Source organism: Manduca sexta, unplaced genomic scaffold (assembly GCF_014839805.1).
Source record: "Manduca sexta isolate Smith_Timp_Sample1 unplaced genomic scaffold, JHU_Msex_v1.0 HiC_scaffold_3816, whole genome shotgun sequence".
Lineage (NCBI taxonomy): Eukaryota > Metazoa > Arthropoda > Insecta > Lepidoptera > Sphingidae > Manduca > Manduca sexta.
The window spans coordinates 2,041-10,811 of record NW_023594926.1 but is presented as its reverse complement, the minus strand read 5'-3'; the positions used below and the strand labels follow the sequence as shown (position 1 = coordinate 10,811).

General features: G+C 35.3%; 1 pseudogene; it reads left to right on the top strand.

The window, feature by feature from the left end:
* The first annotated feature begins 6,993 nt into the window (after positions 1 to 6,993).
* Positions 6,994 to 7,548, top strand: LOC119193249 (annotated as a pseudogene).
* Positions 7,549 to 8,771: the final 1,223 nt, after the last annotated feature.

The window sequence follows — 8,771 nt, the reverse complement described above, 5'->3', positions numbered from 1 at the left end:
CGCGGCCGTTCAGAATATGTAATAAGGAAATTCGCTTAAATAAGTGGCCGGGATTATTTAAAATCGGCCAATGGCGTCGGGTAATGAGATGATAATGTAAAAAAATGTGCGTTGGACATGTTTTGGCGCATTCGTTAGTGTTATAGCGTCACGAAATTAAAAACATTTCGCTTGGAACGGTGCATGTATATTTTTATGGGTTTTTATTTTTAGTTCGTTTGACAAGTAGTCGTGATCTCATACAACGGCGTGAGTGATTTGGCTTCGTAAAAAAATTGGATTCCCTTTAATCATCATAACATAATGCATGTAAATAGAGATGCATATTGCATAATCTTTAATTTATTTAATTTAAAAATAATAATTTAAAGAACTTAGTCAAAATAATTTCAAATGCACTTTAATACTTATCAGAGCAATTTTAGTTACATTTATAATAGAAAATTATAGGCATACTGTCGTACACACTGAGTTACGATTAGAAAAAAGGGTCAAACCGTTGATAAGCGTTTCATACTTCAAATATATTACACTTATCCAAAAGTTTCCTTACGATAAACCGTAGAACATAACTCGGACAAAGCACATGCTTAGCATGTAAGCGACACAGAATTTTGCATGTTATGTCATGGCGCGATTTATATGCGCGATAAAACATGAATCAACATTAACATACGGAACCTCAGGAAAATTATAAAGGCGAAACTGTAACACACGGATCAATTCTAGATAGTAGCCGTAAACATTTATGAATTTAAACACGTAATGTGCAGTTGTACACTGTCTTATCTTAATAAGTTTCATTAAGCCGAGCAAATATCTATTTTACATAATTTTATCGAAGTAAATCGTACACTGGGACCACACTCGGCTACTTGAGAGTTTTAATGTATCCCTTCTGTTGAAATATGCAAAAACGGTGCTCCGATCTCTGTGTCTGCAACCTCTCGCTTACATCAGCCGTCTTCAGTAGATGTATAAGTGATATGTTAAATCCATTGTTACGCAACGAATACATATGGCGTATGTTACAAGATTTGAATCAATATTCGAGTACGTAAGGCTAATATATGATTGTCGTTTCAAGTTCATATCTAAATGTCCTTTGAGAACCAAGGGTGTGAAGACACGTGTTGTGTCAGCCGCACTTAAATCGAAGCCCGTTTTTTCATTAGATCCATTCACACATCCCATCGTAAATGCAAGCATCCCGTTGTCAACCACATGTTTTCTGGTTTCGAAAAAAACAACCAAAAAGCCACCGATCCGCTAAAACAACAATCGTAAATCAAACTGAAAAGTTTCACGAATTAGGAACAATTAAAACATTGAAGCAAACAACAGTTGTTGCAAATGTCCCCGCAATTGAGGGACCATTGTGAAATACTGCCGGTTTACAACCTATAGATCTTAGTCCGAAATTCTTTACGACTAATATAACTTGCGCAATCCTTTTGCCGCCCCGGGGGGCGTGCCGGCCGGGTTGAGGGGAACTTGGACAAGTTTCTTTTGTTTGCGACACGTGTTGCAGAACGGGTTGCGACCGACACTCGAAGGGAACGGTGCCACGTCGATTTCCTTGGAAGTGCTCATTGTCGTTTTTCTTTTGAACACAAATTTTGAGAGTCAGATTATTGTAATTTTCTTTGGTCCTTTTCACAGAAAATTTTTGCGCTCTTATTCCGCTCCGCCTTTGCGGACACAAATTCGTGCAACCTGTTTTTGAACGCTTCGGGCCTTTCGGGTAATCAACATCGAACCGATACACTTACCGCTTTACATTGTCACAAGTTAATTACTGGTTTTTGAAAATGTATTCGTGTTCCGAGCAATTTCACAATTTATTTCTATATACAATTTCTTCGGAGATTACCATACGCCTTATAAACACTGACTTCGATATCTTTGAACGTGACTACGAGAAATACATCATCCAAGTCGGTACTTAAATTCCAATGTTCTCGTAACGCACGTGTTAGAAATTGTTGTTTGTTGACAAGTTTTCTCCACATGCTTTGCCACATTGTAAGAGCGTGTTTCAGTTCTAAAGTTAGAAAAACTCCTAGACTCGTTAGAGAATTTAAATCTCAGTTGTAATGTGAGAAATTTGACATTTAATATGGGCATAGTGACATTATGTTTATTTCAAAACATGGTGTTTGAGTGGCGTAATTTTACAAAAGAAACTTGTAATTAAATCATACGGCTGTGTACGACATCGTTGCTGACTTCGTGAGTTTAATTTCAGTTTCCATCAAAATGGCCACTCAAGATGATTTGGAAAATGTCATTTTTATCATCAATGGCGTCATTTCATCCAAATATCGCTCCCGTTCCGGAACATGTAATGCGTCTACGCAGATGGTATTTTGAAAATCACACAGCGGAAATATTTACCCTCATTATATATGTGATAGGGTCTGAGTGACGTCTTTTTGCGTCTCAAACCCCGCCCTCGGAGTTAATGAAGCTATTTATGTCATGTTTATTGCTTTAACTGCGCATTTAGGATTTTGTATTGAATTTACGGGGCGTAAATTGACGCCGAAATCATCTTCGGTCTAATTAGTTGGCACATGTGTTGTGCGGTCGGAAAGGTCAAAATATATATTTAAGAGATTAGTTTACTGCCTTAAGATTATGGATGTAGTGCTACTGGTTTGGGAAGCAATATTTTTAGACTTCTTTTTGTCATACCTTAATTTTTAAAGAATCTATGGGGAATACGTTGGTTATAAATACTCTTTGAGGCTGCGCTATATTTTTAAAAAGTACTGATCACTACGCTTTAAAACGAATTCGAAATTTAAAATGATTGTCAAACAGAATGTTTTTTTTTACTTTTATATTTTTTACATAATATTTTCTCCCATTGTATCCGAACGGTTTATAATGTCAGTAATTTCTAGAAATTATTTTCCATTAATTACACTACATTGATGTTTATATAATCTCTTTTAAATCATGTATCTTGTAGGTTTAATTTTTGGCCAAATAAATTATACATTCAATAGCAGTGCGCATTCCACATGACGAATAATTTATCATTGAATGCAATTACTGCGTAAAATTATTCAACAATGAACGAATAATTTTAACAATCCAATGTATTTCGCGGAACTGCGTGATGAATACGATAACTATTTATGAGATGAAAGAATTTAATAAATAGAATATATTTTCTACTATACAAATATAGGTCAATGAGTATCTATAATATATAGTAGTTATATCTATAACATAATTCTATTTCACTGGTTATGTAGTATATAGAAAAGTACACAGCTATATATTACTATCAAAATATATAAACAAAAATGACGTAATTGAGGCTGTATTATATACATATTTATTCCTATATACTGCTGTAAGTAGTATGTAAGTATATAACCGTCCGCCCAAAGAGAAAGCTCTCAAATTAACATTGATGCCTGAACAGTTATAATGAGTTTTAAAAGGCGTTCGCTTATCGGAATTGAGACCGAGTTTCATTCGTCATTCTGGGTATTGGTTTCCCGACCACTTAAACGTAATTTAAGTATGAACCAGTAAACTTTATTAATGGTATGACGATGTTCATAAACGTATGAAAATAAACCTTATTTGCTTTGGGTCAATTTTCCAGTCAAGTTTAAGACACGTAGTTCTGTAACTGCTGAGAGTATCGTCACTATTATAGATTTATTTTTGTGCCAATTGTTGTACTTTATGCCAATTTCAAGTTGGGATAGATTATATTAAAGGTTGGTTTTTATAATAGGATCTAGTTATGCCAAAAATTATCTTATCTATAATATTATATTATTTAACATGCATCTAATAACGATACTTTACTGTTTAAATAAAACTTTACTGTCTAGCAAAACACGCCGAGATCTATTTTTATCTGACACAAAAAAGTATGTGTGAACTTACCGCAAATTTTTTTTATACCTAAAAAATCCAGCTTTATCTAATAATAATCTCCAAATCTTGATTAAAAATAGCTCGTACATTTTTTGCATAATTAGGTCTAATTATTTAAAGCTAGGATAAAAAAATGGCAGATGAAGTTTAGTAAGGTCAATTGTCGGAGAACAATCTACTGAACATCGTTTGTCAAAAAAAAGTTTGGTTATAATTATTTGAAGCCAGAATAAAAAGAATTCTCTCACCTCGTAATAAAGCTCAAAAGAAAACTGTTGATCTATATAAAATACATAAAGAAAATAAAAGTTATTTTACCCACGTAAGAAGGCCCTCAGAAGGCTTTTACGGCTTAGGTAATTAGCGTCACTCAATTAACTACTACTTGCTGGGGCTCGGAGAATTTTTGTTAATTATTAAAAAGGTTGCACTTAAGTTCTTGTGGTAGGGAGAGAAATAAACGACGTTCGAGTGAAGTACGCGTTTAGGTATGTTGTTTACTGCTTTTTATTACGGTATGATGTTCATTGGAGTTTCGACCTTAAGGCTAGTAAAATTGTAATTAAAGTTTTTTAAAACGTCACCTTTTATAAAGTAAACTATACTTCTTAAATATTTAGTTGGCAGTTACTGCCAGTCATGGAACGCAACTTATTTATTGAAATTAATGTCTACCAACATATTATATTTTAATTAATTAGGTATGTATTCGGAGTCACAAAAGTTGGAGGCTAACTGTACATATATTGTAAAGTTACTATTTATTAATAGATACATATTTATTGTTAATGTTTAAAATAATATATCAATAAGTTGCTTACGTATTCGTCATTCTATGGCTTTTTCTAATACCTATAAAACTTCGGAATTTATCTTCTCAGTCTATTATCTTCTCGTTCATACGGTCAAAAATAATTTTTCAACGAAACTTTCAAACTGAGTAAACGAACACTTTACTCAAGTCACAATCAGTTTTCAAAGTGCTTTTAATCCAAAGATTTCAAATTTCTTTGATCGTCAATACCTTTTTTTTTATTTAAATTTTAAGCACTTTTCCATGCAAGAATTTATTTTTACTTTTATTTTCTTATTTCATAAAAGTTCGATTACTTAATGTTAAGGCATAGTTAAAATATGACTAGAAAATATACTAATATCTCTACATCTACTTCATGCTTACAATACACTCAGCACAATCTGTAATTAGTTGACGACGTTCAATAATGAAATAAGATTTAAGTTAAAAAACCAAGCTTTTTAATTTACGTTTTCAATTGTCCCGCACGATCCAACGGTTTAAGATTAGAAACTTAACGATTATATTGTGTTACATATAAGTAAACAATAGCCATATTTTTCATCTGACCATTCTCACGATTCCGATTAAAGTATACTGTATAATTTAAAAGCGAATAGATAAAGCCGTATGTAGAAAGCCGCGTGTTCCTAAGCAGTGGTCCTTAATGCTTCGATCTCAGTACTTGAGATAATTAAGCCATTAAATTGGTTGGTAACCCTTTTACGCTGTGAGAAGTGCGCATGAGCGTATGAACAGAAATGGTTTATTTTTGTATCATTGGCAATGTGTTTCAGCGTTGGAGTGGCTGACACTTATTGTTCGTTTAATAGAGTATTGTTTTATATAAGGTTTTATGTGTAGCGGTTAACTCTTTTCCGTGTTGAAACATTTGTTTATTCTATTCGAAATTCTATTAATTTATAAACATAATTGTATTGAATTTTCCCATCAAAACTCATTAAGAATTGATACCTACATAGTATCAATAATCAAATATGTTCAGTTACATTAAATATAAAACAACTTTAAATATTGGCAAAATTATCCACACGAATGTACTAACCAAAGTTAAACAAGTAAATATGCGTTATATAAAGGTAAATTAAGACTTACGCGTCTCAATCTGATGAGGTATTTGGAAAGCAGTTGGATAAAAAAGCAAGACAAAATAACACGAGCCTGCGTAACCTATACATTACGTCGGGCACGCAACGGCAGCGATGCAATTCGGCCCTTCGGTATATAACAGCTAAGGATGTCACTACTTTAATTAGTATGTAATGTATTCAACGCAATTAATTATTTTGAATTGATTTGTGCAAGAATGTGGCGAACGGTTTACCATTCAAGACTATCTGGTAAATAATAAGTAGATTCATAGGATTTATAGTCTAAAATATCAAAAAGTATGGATCATTTTAACTAACATAATTTTGACGGAAAAAAATATGGACTAAACAAATCCTATTCTAAATATCAAAATATCAACGCAAATTAAATATTTTAAATTTACATGCTCAAGTCTTCAATGGTGACAACCCTTACGTTGGTCGATTTTTCACGAGTCACGGGTATTGGCCTCTTTATTCTGTTATCATGCTTCAATATCGAGTTCTTGGTAAGCAATTCAAAAGGCATGCAGGTACCGAGGAGATACGATGTTGATTAATATTACTGACATGCCTCCAGCAGAATATACGACTTTTTTCAATTACATTAATATGTATACGCCGACACCTAATCCATATTAGTTATAAATTAACCATTTAAGATCGTATCGGCTTTACATAAAACAAATTTGCACGGACTACAAACTTGGTTGCATTTCTTAATCAAGTTTGCGAGCCAGTATTAATTCAAGCGGTGGCGGGCGTTCAAAGGCTGAATCCAGCGCTGTTTATCAATATTGACGTTGAAACCGAATGAAGCTGTCGTTACCTTCAATTGTACCGTCATTTGAAGTAACCTGCGTGGGACAACCGATTCCATTCAGTATTCAAGCGCTTTGCTGAAGGCGCTGACACCGCTTTCAAACCACCTTGCCTTTTGAAATTCAGCGAACAATTATTGAGTAAGAATTGGATTGGTTGGACCGGTACTTGAATAGAAAGTTCAACAGCTAGTTAATTCTAATAAATTGCCTAGGGTTTAGGACAAGATTCTGTGAATGTAAATGTATTAGTCATAAGTTTTTTATTTAATGATCTTTCGTATCACACTAATAAATGAAAATAGGCAATTTGTAATTCTCTTATCAATAATCTAAAAGCTAATAATTTTCTTTTTCTATTGTTGCAGGAGCAAACGGCCTTAGAAGACGAGGAAGACAAACGTATACTAGATATCAAACGCTAGAGTTAGAGAAAGAGTTCCACACGAATCACTACCTCACGCGGAGGAGACGCATCGAAATGGCGCATGCGTTATGTCTCACAGAGCGGCAAATAAAAATATGGTTCCAGAACCGAAGGATGAAGTTAAAGAAAGAGATCCAGGCTATAAAAGAGTTGAATGAGCAGGAGAAACAGGCGCAAGCTCAGAAAGCGGCGGCGGCGGCGGCAGCGGCCGCGGCTGCTGCTACCAGGGCCACCCCGAGCACTAAACCGCCTAGCTCACGTGTCGTCCAGTGATACAATCGCAGTTCGCTAAACACTCTCTAGCTTTGTGTTTGTAAATTGTTTGTAATTATTTTTTTTTTCGTTATTTAAGTGTTGTTCGGTTGTTGTGATTACTTTTAAATTAATTAATTAGACGCAATTGTTTTTTAATTCATTGAAGCGAACAATAAACTGTTGAATGGTATAGACTGCAAACGGGTCGTATTATTTGTGTTTCGGATGTTTTGTTTTGTTGAGTTATTGATTTTTTTATTAATATTTTAATTCGCGTAATCATCGAAGAGGATCGCGTTCGGAAACTCAGTGCAATTTGTAGAAATCATTTCTGTGTATGATAGCGTAGGTGTATCGTAGAGCGTTTATATATAAAGTGCGGCGTTCCCGCTCGACACCAATGGCGACACGAACTATATTTACATTGTACAAATTTAATATGCCTACCAAAGAGACCCGGTCTCGTACCCTTAACGCTAAGTAAATAAAGAGTCGTAAGTTAATTAACCGCTAATGTAATGACGGACAGAGTGAAACAGAATCATCTTCCGCGCCATCTAATCCTTCAATACTCTCGCATAAGTATAGTGTAAACGTGATCGTGTTCCTGCAGTTTTAATAGTCGGTGAAGTTAAACAAATTGCCATAAATATAAGTAGTTATTATTTAGCCAGTAGCAGTGTAAATAATTAGGATAACGTCCACGTTAATGGAAGTGAGCGGTTCGCGATTGCGCCGGCGCCGTGGAATGAGCAGAAAAAGCTTCGAGGCGAGTGCGAGGCGAGAGAGGGAGAGCGAGGACGTGTGGGGGGCACGCATGCGGAGGGGAGCGCGCTGCAGGCCACCGAACAGGACTAGGTGAGTTTTGTCAAAGTCACCGCCATTATTTATCGAGTGGAGACAGTCGCGAAAAACTGACTCGCCGTCACCAGTCGACGCGCGATGCCATTTTGAAGAAGCCCTAGCGAGCCTTCAGCCGCACGGCCATTGTACAATGTTTTAATTCACTAAGTCCGATGTTCCTTTGATGTTTCCGACCGTCTGCCGCTGCGACGTGTAGAATGCTGAACCTCTGCTCAATCATGCATCGTAACGATTAAACGTTATTTATTATTCTTTATATTGTAAATAATGACACCTCACGCGTTTACCAACACTCTTAATAATGAACACTGAATAGGAACGAACTATATAACTAAGTGTTAAAAATAAAGGAGACTAGTGGCATGTATCTCTTAATATTTCGTAAGTATGCATAATGGCTTTATCGACTTATGGGCGAACCACCGGTGGGAACTATTAATTAAACTGACCATAGACCGTTCCATCTCCGACGCCGGATAAGGCATCTAAAGAGTCAAACAGTCGCTAAAAACTAAATTCCGAGCCTCACTCGACCGGACGGTCGGCAAAAGAAAAATTTTCAAATACCTACGTACCTATTTGGCGTTGCT